Below are 13,956 nucleotides of genomic sequence, written 5' to 3' on the forward strand. Positions count from 1 at the left end.
TCAAAACATAAAGTTAATCTAAGCAATGAAAAGAGGAAAGATTGATAAAACTTTGCAAACATTACTGGCATTTTATGTGAAAATGTATTACCAACATAAACAAACAAACAAAAAAATAGACAAGGATTTTTAAAAGCACCATAGGTAAGGAATTAATTTCCTTCATGTTTTAAAAATTACTTAAAAATCAATAAAAGAGAAAAAAACTAGTTACGTACCAGGAAACAAAATCAATTAGTGATTCTTCTGGGCTGTGGGAATCTTTACTTTTTATGCTTTTCTTTATTTTATATACCTTGAAATAAGTATGTATTACTTGTATAAGCAGATTACAGATGAACAATATTTTAAAGCACATATTTACTCCAACAGGGTGGGGTGAAGAGAGAGATGCAAAGGACATAAGCGTTTACAGAATATTAATACAAATGGATAATAAACATATAAAATGATCACAATCAGTAATTAAAAAACAATGCAATAACAATTTTTAAATGACAGAGTTTTATAAAAGTGTATATGATTTTCTGTGGTGACGGTAATGAGAAATAGTATTTTTTTGTATATGCTGGTTATCATGTGAATTAAAAAAAAAATCCCTCTGGAAGGCAATTTGTCAATATATATACAAAATATTATTATAAGAGCATATTCCTTGATCTAGTCTCACATCTAGGACTTAACCCTTAAGAGTGAATTAGGCAGGTTCACAGTGACTTCAGTACAAGACAGGATAATACAGAGTCCAGACTGGGATGTTGATGCCCTTCAATCAGTTAACAACTGCTCCTCCATCTGAAACCAGATGATTTCTTTACCTTCCATGACAACCCACCTGGATCTTAGCACCAGGAATGTCTTTATTTTTTAGCCTAAACTTGATAAGTTGTTGTTGTTTAGTTGCTAAGTCTTGTCAGACTCTCTGCGATCCCATGGGCTGTAGCCCACCAGGTTCTCTGTCCACGGTATTTCCTAGGCAAGAATACTGGAGTGGGTTGCCATATCCTTCTCCACTGGATCTTCCTGATTTAGGGATTGAACCCACATCTCCTGCATTGGCAGGTGGATTTTTTTTAACTGCTGAGCCTTCAAGGAAGCCATACCTTGGACAAATCTCTGGGCCCAGCCACATCTCTTGAGCCTCATTGCACTTGGCCCTGGCATGTTTTGCTACCAGCAGCTCCCTCTATAAATGGGTTAGTCTGTTGCCATGGGGCAGGGATTTGGGAAGCCATCTTGTAGACCTGGAGGAAATTCTAGACTGTGATCTACACTATGTGATCTTGAGCATGTTACTCCTAAAGAAGCACGTATCTTCTATGTGCCAGGCCATGTCAAGATCTGTGCTGACGAGGAAGCCACCTGGGATGGACTTTGTACATTGATCGCTTTAACTCTAAACAGGGATACCATGGTTACTCACCTCCCCACTGCCATCTACCATGAGCTGCATCAAAAGTCGATGTCAATTCTGCTACACATCCTATGAAGTTCCGTAAACCTGTAAACTATTTTCTTTAGGGTCTCCCAAGTTACGCTGTGAGAACTGCAGATATGAGAACCACGTGGTTTTTGTTTGTTTTACTTTCACCTTTTTCCCTGGCAAACAGCAGCTAAACATCTTGGAAAGTCCTAGTGATCACAGACCCAGCTTGGCCCTACCACGGTCACACTGCTGCAAATTGGCAAAGGCTTTCCTGGAATAGCTCTGACCAGTCATAAAGACAGAAACCCAAGAGCCATTCTGGGAATTTCTATTTTGATCAAACCATCCCCATTACCATATGTGGTCATGTCCTTGTTGATCACCATCACCATGTCCTTGTTGATACCTACTTTCCTCTGAATTTCAGAATACTGGGTGCAATTCTTGGGAGTCTTTCCCTAGCTTTTAGGATAGAGACTGACTTTTCATAAAGGCAGGAATGTGCAGACCCCTGACTGCCTGCACCAATGCCCTGCAGCCTCCAGCCTGACATCAGCATACCACATACTCCCACCCCAGGACTTTTGCACAGCATGCTTCTCTCACTCAACCCTCCTTGCCTCATTCCCTTTTCTTAAGTACTAGTGTTTGTTTTCTACTAATCTTATACGTGGCCTCAGAACATTTGTTCCTTAGAGAGGTCATCCTTGACCCCGAGGTTAGACAAGCTTCTCTTAACTTGGTCCCTGTATAGTTCACACAACTTTTCTATCACAAGCTTTGTATGTTCCAACTAGTATGATTTCCTGATTCTGTGCTTATGTTATGAGATGTTTGATTTTAGGCTTCTATAATGTTAATGTCTTATTCAGGAGGTAAGCTCCACGAGGCCAGGTTCCTATTGAAAGAATGGATAAGAGAATAGAAAGAGGCTTGACCAGGACCAGTTCTGGAGCCTGGAAGAGCCAAGTGAGGGCCAAACTGAAATGAGGATGAAGGGCCAGGGTTTGCCCATGGGCTGGTGGAGAGTGCCTCGTATGTGATCTGGACACGTTCCCCTGAATACATGAGGATAGAACAGAGAAAACCATGTGTGCTTCTGGAAAGAGATTTTCCAGAAGAAGTAGAAAATAAAAAATTCTCAGTCCCTGTTCCCACAGCATGTGAACGGTCTCTCTCTCCATCATAAAACATTGATCTATTTTGTGCTCTTTTCTGTGCTTTGCCTTCTCTAGTGAGCACTCTGTATTCTAAATGTTAAAGTTAACCCAATGGCCTTGACTGCTCTCATCTTTAACCAGAAACATAATTGCCTCATTAACCTTTGGGGGGAGGTTTGACTTTGCCCCCCAAAGGTTGGAGGCCCAAGTTTCTGGCCGTGCCCATGGCCTTATCTCAGTTGGTTGGCCAGAATTAATGGGAGATCAGCATGATGGGGCAGAACTCTCATTGGCTGGCTGGGGGAGAAGGCATTATTGATTTCCATGGCAAAATGCTCTAGCTCCTTTGCATTTGGGGGTGTTATTTAAACATTTATGTACTTGTCCTTCTGACCAGTGAGGAAGCCCATGGGCCCAGGAAATTCAGCCTTCTGGTTTGTGAAGAGGAAGAGTGATTCCTTGTGATATTCCTTCTGGTTAAGCTCATCGTATGAAGACAGAAAATAAAGGGAAAAAATGAGGTGGGTGGCTCCATTGGCTAACACTTTGGTAAAAAGAAGTGGGAGCTATTTTTGTAGCATCCACAGCAAACAAAGCTGGACTTCTACCCCCAATTTCTGAGCAGAGGATCAGCTGGACAAATCCTCCTGAGGGAGTAAGTTGGTCTGATATTAGCAAAATATTCTGGATGATGTGAGATTCCTCAGCCCTTGGAAGGAAGTGGGACAAACCCAGCTGGAACCATGGGGTGTCTGGCTCTCTGTGGAATAATTTACAGAGATTATCTCACTTAATCCTCACACAGAGCTTTCAAGACAGACATGATGAGTCCACTGAGACTAAAAGATAAAACAATCTTCGTTGGTAAGCAAGATACCAGAGACACAAACAATCCTACTTATTCCATTCAAGGTCTGTGCTTGACTCTTGCTAAGACCACTTGATGTAGCTCTGCCATTGGCATCCTTGTGAAACTCGTGGAAGCCACAGACATGCTACTGCTGAGCTTCCCCAGTTATAAAGTGGACATCAGTTCAGTTCAGTCGCTTAGTCGTGTCCTACTCTTTGAGACCCAATGGATTGCAGCATGCCAGGCTTCCCTGTCCATCACCAACTCCCAGAGCTTGCTCAAACTCATGTCCATCATGAAATCCCAATTATAAAATGGACATAAAACCCAACTATGAAGTGGACATAAAAGCATCTCCAAGAAGATGGAGTTTTCTGGAGTTTCTTCTACCATCTAGTTGATAGTCCTTAAAAAATACCAAGTATAATTAAAAAGCATTTTTAATAGGCAAAGGTCAAATGTGGAAATTTAGATCACATCGTAAAACTTGACAAATCCTCCTGACTTCTATTCCAAGCCCTTCTTCCCGATGCTCAGGCCAAGAGAATCCCATCTTGGCTATGCTGCTGCCACACCATTGGTGAAAACAGCCAGGCATTCATTCATTCATCCTTCAGGCATTTCCTCAGTGCTTCCTATCAAGGCACAGGGGCGTCCATCACCGGTTCTGCCTCTTATTGATACTTGGGTGTGGTGTACCTGTCCAAAGACATGCAAGTGGCCACATGCTGTATGGACCAGGTGCTCTGGAGCCCAGAGAAGGGCCCTGGCCTTGTTCAGCAAAACTTGCAGCCTTTCTCACAAGACTCCAGGTGTATGGGTGCATAGACTCCCTCACACCTGCTCCCTGGGTTCCAGTCTCCCCTCTGTGAGACGCTATTCCCTCACATCACTGCAGGGTTTCCCTCTGGCTCCTAGGGTGCCATGGAGAGCCGGAGGCATGCCCTTGAGGGATGGGAATATTTTAGGTTGAATAGAACTCATACTGATGGTCTGTGCAGCTGGTTCTCACTCTTGGCATGGTCCTGGTGGTCCCCATCTCCCACCGGAAGACTCATGCTTGCCACTGTCAAATATCTGATAGTTTAGCTCAAAACACTTAATATTTTAGGTTTTTCTTTTTTTTTTCCCGTTTAGAGACAGAGAGTTGCATTAATCATAGTCCTCAGCTCAGGGCACTTCATCATGGTCTTCAGTGTTAGGTCTTCTCTCATTTTTATTTTTGTTTTTCCCACAGTGTTTATATAGGAAACTTGAAAGACATTTACAGCCAACACCTGTACACCTTCCACCTAGATTCTACCTCAGTACATTACTACAGTTTTGTTAATCTCTGTCAATCCAAACGTATCCATCATTGAATATACTTTTGGGGTGCATTTAAAAGTAAATTACAGACTTCAGGACACTTTCCTATAACTACTTCAGTATTTACTTAAATATTTGCTTTCAGTTCTTTTGCTCTTTTATTGTAAAAATCTATATACAATGAAATGCATGAGCAATAAATGGATTCATTGTGGGTAAATACATGCACCAGTATATCCCCCTTATCAAGATATAGAACATTATCGTCATTCTAGAAATATCCTTAATTCCCTTTCAATTCATCTTCTACGGCATTCCTTAAAGAAAGCCACTGTTCTGACTTTTTCCCACCATTAATTAGTTTTCCCTGCTCTGGATCTTCAAGCTTCATCTGTGATGTTTTACACGTCAATACTGTGTTCCTTTTTATTTCAGAGTAGAATTCCAGGATATGTATAGTTCATGGAATTCTCCAGGCCAGAATACTGGAGTAGGTAGCCATTCCCTTCTCTAGGGGATCTTGCCAACCCAGGGATTGAACCCAGGTCTCCCGCATTGCAGGTGGATTCTGTACTAGCGGAACTACTAGGGAAGCTTATATGAATATACCCCAGTTTATTTATCCATCTTTTTAGGACACGGCCCCCTTTTAAATCAAGCTTATATGAAGAAGTCTTGGTGTAAACATATGTTTCATTTCTCCTTAATACACACCTAGGAGGGGAACTATCAGGTCACAACCTACGTGTATGCTTAGTTTTATAAGAAAATACCAGAAACTTTTTCCAGAATGTATGTACCATTTTACCTTCCTATCAAAAATTCATGAGAGTTCTGGTTGCTCCATATCCTTGCCAATATTTGGTGGTGTTAGATTTAATCTTGTGTATTCTGACAAGTAATCAGTGATATCTCATGGTAGTTTTAATATGCATTTCTCTAAAAAAGAATGATGTTAGTATTATTTCATACATTTATTGGCCATCATTTGTCTTTGTGAATTATCTGTTTAAAAACTTTGTCCATTTTTAACTGGATTATTTATCCTTTTATTATTGAATTGTGAGAATTCCTCACACTTATCTTTTGTGAAAAATATTTTATATATATATATATATATACACATATATATATATATATATTCCAGTCTGTGGCCTCCCTTTATTAGTGGTTTATTCTGATGGGCAGATATTTATCATTTCGATGACTGTAAATCGTCATGGCTTCTTTTTTATTGGTTATTGTTCATGGTGTTCTATCAAAGAAATTTTTGCCTATTCTCAGTTCACAAAAATATTCTGTTTCCCTTTAAAAGCTTCGTAGTTTTTGTTGGAATGTGTTAAGACTATAATTGAATTACTTTTGTGTGTGATGTGACGCAGGAATTGGGTCTCACTTTTTCCATATGAATATCCAGATACTCAAGTGCCATTTGTTGAGAGGACTTCCCTTTCCCCATCAAATTGTTTTGGCACCTGTGTCAAAAATCAAACAATCATAGAAGTGTGAATCCATTTCTGGGTTTATCCTCTATCAAAAAAAAAGTATTTTCTTTTATTCCTATTCTCCACCTCCATTTCCTTCCTCCAAAATGAGATTCCATTGCAACGTGTTCAAAGCATGCGTTTCATTTGTAAACGTTCTTGTAAAATATGTATTTTTACTTTGTGCATAGGTATTTTTAATTATGCATATAGTACCTAGCTCTATATTTTAATTATATTTACGGTTTACCTTTTAAAAATAAAAAAAAAATATATATATATATAACATATATTTTAATGAATTTTTATTAGAGTATAATTTCTTTATAATGCTGTGTTAGTTTCTACTGTACAGTAAAATGCCAGCTGTATATACACATATATCCTCTCCATTTGGACTTCCTTCCCTTTCAGGTCACCATAGCACATTAAGTAGACTTCCCTGTGCTGTATATATATATATATGACCTCATTATTTACCTGTTTTATACATAATGTCAATAGTGTATACATGTCAATTCCACTGTTCTAGTTGCTCCCACCCCTCTTTCTCCCTTCATATCATGTATTTGTTCTGTATGTCTGTGTCTCTATTTCTACTTTGCAAAAAGGATCATGTATACCATTTTCATAAATTCCACATATATATTAATACATTAATTGTTGTTCAGTCACTTAGTCATGTCAGACTCCGTGACCCCATGGACTGCAGCATGCCAGGCTTCCCTGTCCTTCATCATCTCCTGGAGCTTGCTCAAACTTGTGTCCACTGAGTTGGTGATGCCTTCCAACCATACATTAATATATGATATTTGCTTTTTTCTTTCTGACTTCCTCTGTATGACACTCTCTAGGTCCATCTATGTATCTACAAATAACTCAGTTTTGCTCCTTGTTATAGCTGAGCAATATTGTATTGTATGTATACATCACATCTTCTTTATCTCCTCCTCTATTGATGGGCATTTAGGTTGATTCCATGTCCTGGCTATTGTAAATAGTGTTGCTATGAATGATGGGGTGCATGTATCCTTTTGAATTATGATTTTCTCTGGGTATAGGCCCAGAAGGGGGATTGCTGGGTAATACAGTAGCTCTATTTTTAGTTTTCTAAGGAACCTGCATGCTGTTCTCCATAGTAGTTGTATCAGCTTACACTCCTACTAACAGTGTGCAAAGGTTCCCTTTTCTCCACATCCTTTCCGTCATTTATTGTTTGTATGTTTTTTGATATGGCCATTCTGACTGATGTGAGGTTATACCTCATTATAGTTTTGATTTGCGTATCTCTAATAATCAGTGATGTTGAGCATCTTTTCATGTGCTTGTTGGACATCTGTTACATATATATTTTTAATGAACCACTGACATTATTGTGAGTGCATCTTACCCATCCAGTTTCAGCAAAACACTCTATTTTGTGTGCTGTGGTATTTTACTTCTCTACTCTCTCAGTGATGGACATCTGCTCATCTTCTATTTTCTACCACCTAATCTGTACTTCAATGGCATTCCCATGCAGTTCCTGGAAATCTGAATGACAATTTCTTTGTGGTCAAGAAGATTGCATTTTCTAAAAATGGCCACCACAACACATCCCATCTACCCGCTCTTCTATGATGTGGTGTTGACCCCTTGGCCACCCCGTTCATTGAGAGCTGGAGTCTGTGTCTTCTTCTCTTGATCCTGGAAGTACCTTTGTAACTTCCTTGAGCACTAGCATAGACTGGAAATGAAGCCATGTAGCATCTGAGGCCAGGCTAGAAAAGTGCCATGCATGTCTTCCCTGACCATTGGCTCTTTGGAACCAGCTACCATGCTGAGCGAGAGCCAAGAAACATGGAGAAATCACATGTCAGAATTCTGTCCAGCAGTCTTGACCAGGACACTAGCTGATGGCCAGGAACAAGTTCCAGGCAAGAGAGTAGGTGTCTGATGGTTCTAGCCCCAAGCTATCAAGTATCCCTCCCATTTACTCCAGCCTTTGAGTCACCTTAGCCAGTGCCACAAAAATTAAAGATGGTTTTCTCAACCAAGACCTGCCGAAATTGAAGATTGGTGAGCAAAATGATGATTTTTTTTTAAAGCCACAAAGTCATGCAATGGCTTGTTATGCAGTAAAAAATAGCTGCAGTGTATGGACTCAGTTTATGAATCTTGATTAAATCTTACAGATCATGCCCACAGAAGGCTAGGGTCCTACTCTCCCATTGTCAGTACAAAATGTCCCTCTGTCCTCACATTCCTGCTCCTACTTGGTATTGCCTCTTACTAATGTTTGCCTAACAGTTGCCAAGTAATAGCTCATTAATTTAATTTGTATTTATCTGATTACTAATGACTTTGATCGTTCATTCATATGCTGATTATCTTTTGGTTTCCCCCTTCTATAAATTGCCTGCTCATATGCTTCCTTCCTTTTTCTAGTAGGTTGTTATCTTTCTATTTGTTTTGTAGTCTTGATACAAGTCTCTTATCCATGGTAGACACTGCAAATATCTTCTTGTTTCCAGTCATCTGTCTATTAGCTTTGATAGTTATCTCCTATATTTAGCAGACAGAGGATAGTATCAACAAGAGAGATTCCATGAAGAAGGAACCCTATCTGTGCCTTAATTGCCCTAAATACCTCAAAGGAGTTCTCAATAATATTTTCACATTTTCTTGCATTTCTATATAATTTTCCAGTTTAAAAAATAGGTGCATATATATGTGTTTGTTTAATCATCAAGATAACCCTGAAAGATAGTTATCATCACTCTCCTTGTCCATTTTACAACCCGATAAGTGAAGAGCTAGCTATTTGAAGTGACTTGTCCAAGGTCACACAGCTCTTAAATGTCATTTCAAAAGAACAGGCTCCATTCTCCAGGGTCCAGTGGAATAGGATGAGTGCAGAGAAAGGACTTTCACGGAGTTGGGTGATGACCCGGTGCCTTAGGAGAGGAAGTGGCTGCTGAGTGCATCAGAGTGACTCAACCTGAGCGTCAGGTCTCTGGGGACAAGCCCTACCTCAGTGACCAGCTCCATGTCTTATGAAAGTAACATCTCCCCTTTATGCCTTGATTTCCACACCTTGAACTCAACAGTGATAATGAAGCTTACCTCTCAAATGAACCATGAAGATTAAAAGAGGTAATAGATGTAAACTGGAAAGTATTTTTATCCTGAAACTATATGGAATCAGTTTACTTGGAGAAAGACTTTAGGTATGTCAGAATTTCAAGCTCAGCTCAAGTCCTAAAAGGCTGTGTGACCTCAGAGAAGCCCCTTTCCCCCTCTGGGCCTCTGGTTGCTCCCTAAGACCCTTCCAGCTTAAGGATCATCTTGAACTTGAGATAGAGCCAGAATTTGCCCCCTGGAAAAAGGCAGTTATGTGCCTGTATGTGTGTGTGTGTGTATGTAAGTGTGTGTGTGTGTGTGTGTGCGCGCGCATGTGCTGTGTGTACATGTCTGTGCACATGTACTTGTGCATGTGAGCATGGATGGATTTTTTAGTATGTATAAGTGTGAGCACGTGTTTTTGAACATGTAAATGTGTATAAATGTGAAGAGGGTATTATGTATGGAGTAAAATGCCATTTCTGAGAATCAATATACTTATCCCCTTCCCCTGAATTTCCTTGATTACACTCCCTGGACATTTACAAATCCCTCTTTCACTGTTTTGGGAGTTGGAGGAGGGTACAGAAGGCAGGTAATAAGGGCCGGTGAAATGGAAATGACCAGGGCGGAATGGAAAGGTCAGGCTACATTCTCGCATTCTTTTGTTTTCAAGCTTTCAAGATCATATATAAAAAAGAGAATCTGAGGTTGGGCCTAGAGAAGGAGGAGAGAGAGCCAGAAGGACAGGAGCAAACAGAGCCCAGGGCAGAAGTGCCTAAGCTTGAAGGGGTGCGCTGCGTGGTCCTTTGTACCCAGCAGTGAGCACTGCCCCTGCTCGCCAAATGCCCCTGAACATCCAGCCTCAGAAGCTACCTAGAGGGGTGTTTGGGCTGTGTGTGTACATGTGTGTGTGTGTGTGTGTGTGGCTTGGTACATGGGGCTGAGCACAGCTGTCTCTGCTGTGAGGAAAGAGTAAGGATGAGGGCTGTCGCCCTAGCCCCGGGTCTCGCCGGTCCAGGCTCTGATGGATATGAGACCATCACTCCCCTCTCCTTCAGCCCCCTGGGGCTCTGCCACTGGCCTGTTCCTGCTGCCACACAACTTCCAGAGCCACCTGGGCCTGGCAGTTTGTCACCACTAAAAGCCTCATATCCTGCCTCCCCCTGCACTATTAATCTTGGAAAAACGCATTGTCAAGACTAATGAAAAAGGGGAAGCCACCAAGGAGAAGGTGTCCACACCTCAGGCTGACAGTTGTCAGGTGAGCTGCGGCGGTATCCTGCTGGGGACAGAGCTGGAGGGACAGAAGCAGTGGGGAGCGCCTGGGGCGGTGGGTGGGCAGTGGGAGCTCGGAACCTGGGCACCGATGAGCCTGCACCTGACGAGAGCAGGTGGCCCGCCGTGTGGCAGAAAGGAGGGCAGAGGACAGGAGTCGTGGGGCCTAGAAAGGACATGGAGCAGCAGGACACTCCCAAGGAGAAGGGCCTCCTGACGAGGCCTTCTCACTGTGACTGAAACATTCTGGAAAAGAAGCCTCTGACAGCTGGCACTGAGCTCCCAAGCCTGCCCGTCTCTGGTCCCTCTGAGGTCACTGGGAGGGGTTAAGATTGAAATCTGATCAGGGGCCACAGGCTGGCAGGCTTCAGGCTTAACCTAGTCCAAAGCTTTCACTTGGTGTATGGAATGTTTAAAAGTCTTTGAATCAGTTATAAAGTTTGAACCTGGGATATTCCATGTAAAGAATCAGATTTGCAATTTCTCTTGAAAAATTTAAGAAGCCTAGCCATTTGGCATAAAAAAGAATGAAATAATGCCATTTGCAGCAACATGGATGGACGTGGAGATTATCATACTAAGTGAAGAAAGTCAGGCAGAGAAAGACAAATACCATATGATACCACTTATATATGGAATCTAAGACGACGATACAAATGAACTTGTTTACAAAACAGAAACAGGCTCACAGACTTAGAAAACAAACTTACCGTTACCAAAGGGGAAAGGTTGGGGGGGATAAATTAGGAGTTTTGGATTGACGTATACACACTGCTGCTGCTGCTGCTGCTGCTAAGTCGCTTCAGTCGTGTCCGACTCTGTACGACCCCATGGACGGCAGCCCACCGAGCTCCCCCGTCCCTGGGATTCTCCAGGCAAGAACACTGGAGTGGGTTCATATACACACTACTATATGTAAAATAGATCATCAACAAAGACCCAGTGTATAATATAAAGAACTCTACTGAATACTTGGTAATAATCTATTTGGGAAAAGAATCTGAAAAATAAGTGTGTTAGTCACTCAGTCGTGTCTGACTCTTTGAGACCCCGTGGACTATAGCCTGTCTGGCTCCTCTGTCCATGGGATTCTCCAGGCAAAAATACTGGAGTGGGTTTCCATTTCCTTCTTCAGGGGATCTTTCTGACCCAGAGATCGAACCTGGGTCTCCCACTTTTGCACGCAGACTCTTTACTGCCTGACCCACCAGGGAAGAGGCAAAAAAGAATGGATGCATGTATATGTGTACCTGAACCACTTTACTATATATCTGAAACTAACACAACACTGTACATCAACTATACCCCAATATAAAATAAATTAAATTAAAGAAAGGAAATATGGCCATTTGGGATAGATTCTACCATATGGCGGCCATCAGTCACAGCTGCAAGGTCCTGACAGGCAGGCCGAGCTCCCCAGTGACCCTGGACCCAGCAGTCCTTACCACTTCCCTGGTGTCACCCTCAGCCAGCCTTCTCTCTCTGTTCTTTTTCTGCCTTGTGCTGATGCCTTGAGAGTAGCTGGAGTTTTGTTACTGTGAAAATCTAGTGGACTATCTTTCAACCTCGCCTTACAACTCTTCTGTCCCATTTCACCCCAGGGCTAGTACTCTCTTCAGCCAGTGATGCTATTCAGAGGCCTCCACTGAAGGTTCAAATGAGCCCAAAGATCAAAAGTTTCATCTCCTACCCCAGCATCCCCCTTGTAATTTTCCCAGGAAGGAGACCAAGGGCATGGAGCACATCCAAGAGTCAGACCGCTGATCCTTTGGCAAGTGGGTCCTGAATATCCCCCATACCCAGATGTATGCTAAGATGTGGCCCCAAGGTGAAAAGGAGAACCCAAGGCCATGAACAAGGTACACCCAAGGCTGTGAGAGAGTGATCAAGCCCAGAGAGGTACAGAGGAAACCGGGGTCAATCAGGAAGGCTTCCTGTAAGAGGAAGATGCAGTGGTTAAGAACATAGGTGTTGAGGATTTGATCTTTCATGACCTTGGGCATGTCATTTAGCCTCTCTAGAACTCAGCTTCCTGTCTGGAAATGAGGCTGATGAAGGTGCCTACACTCTGGCCCATATCTAGACCCACCTGCTACAACTCTGAACTTCTCTGTCTTTCCTCCCTTTAGAGACATGACTTGCTGGAATGAAGTCTTCCCAGGCCTTCTTAGGGCTGGTCCTCTCTTCTCTGTGTGCAGTTTTCAGCTTTAAGGATTCAATATAAGCCATATTGGAGGGGACCAAAAAATACTTTTTGTTTGGCTGAAAGTGGGGGAGCCACTGTGAAAATTACTGTGGAAGTCAAGGCTATTTCTAGGTAGAGGGGATGAAGGAATTAATCAGCAAGATGTTACTTGCAGGTTGAAAAGCAAAATATTCAGCCAAAGTAGTTTTATAATATTTCTTCTACTTCTCTATGCCTGGAAGACCATCCCCTACATTTGGGGTGGAGGTCTGTAGTGCTTGGAGACAAGAACTAGAGAAAGTTTTACTAACCTTGGGCTTCACTGTGGCTCAGATGGTAAAGCATCTGTCTGTAATGTGGGAGACCTGGGTTTGATTCCTGGGTCAGGAAGAGCCCCTGGAGAAGGGAATGGCAACCCACTCTAGTATTCTTGCCTGGAGACTTCCATGGATAGAGGAGCCTGGCAGGCTATATAGTCCATGGGGTTGCAAAGAGTCAGACACAACTGAGTAACTAACACACACTTTACTAACCTTGAACAAGCAAAACCATACCCTAGACCAGGGAAAACTGGGCAGCAGAAAATGAGCTAAGGGTCAGAGTGATCTGAACAAGAATTACTAAAGCTGCACTATAATTTTAAAAACATCTATATCATGTAAAAGTGCATCTTAGCTTCTTTGTGAGTCTCACACCCCATTGGCATCTGGGGAGAATTGTATCCTTCCCGCCCACTCCTATGCCTTCCCCATCACCCAGGAGAAGTAGCTACAATGATGAGCAGAGAGAAGGACAGCCCCTAGCCCATGGGGCCTTGGGTGGGGTTTCTGTCTTTAGAGCCTCTTTAGGTCCTCTGTATGGCTGGAAGGGTCCCATTTTCCTCATAGGAGTAAGGAGGAAAGTATCATTTAGTCCCTGGCTGGCTTCTGATATTGGATCAATCAGACAGCATCCTCTGAAAGTCTGAGCAGTCCTCAGACACAGGCACGTGTATTTTAACATCCGGAGGCAAACTCACTGGTGTCATTTCCCCAGCTTCTCTGCGTCTGCCCTTTGCACGAGCACAGAGGAATCTTCCATTTCAGTGACCTTCTCCACCCATATTTCATGACTTGGTGACAGTCTTCTCCTTTGAGTTTTGAGCTGTGGCCACATCTCCA

This window comes from Bos grunniens, chromosome 18 (genome assembly GCF_055505025.1).
Source record: "Bos grunniens cultivar Pamir isolate PY7600 chromosome 18, Bosgru_T2T1.0, whole genome shotgun sequence".
Lineage (NCBI taxonomy): Eukaryota > Metazoa > Chordata > Mammalia > Artiodactyla > Bovidae > Bos > Bos grunniens.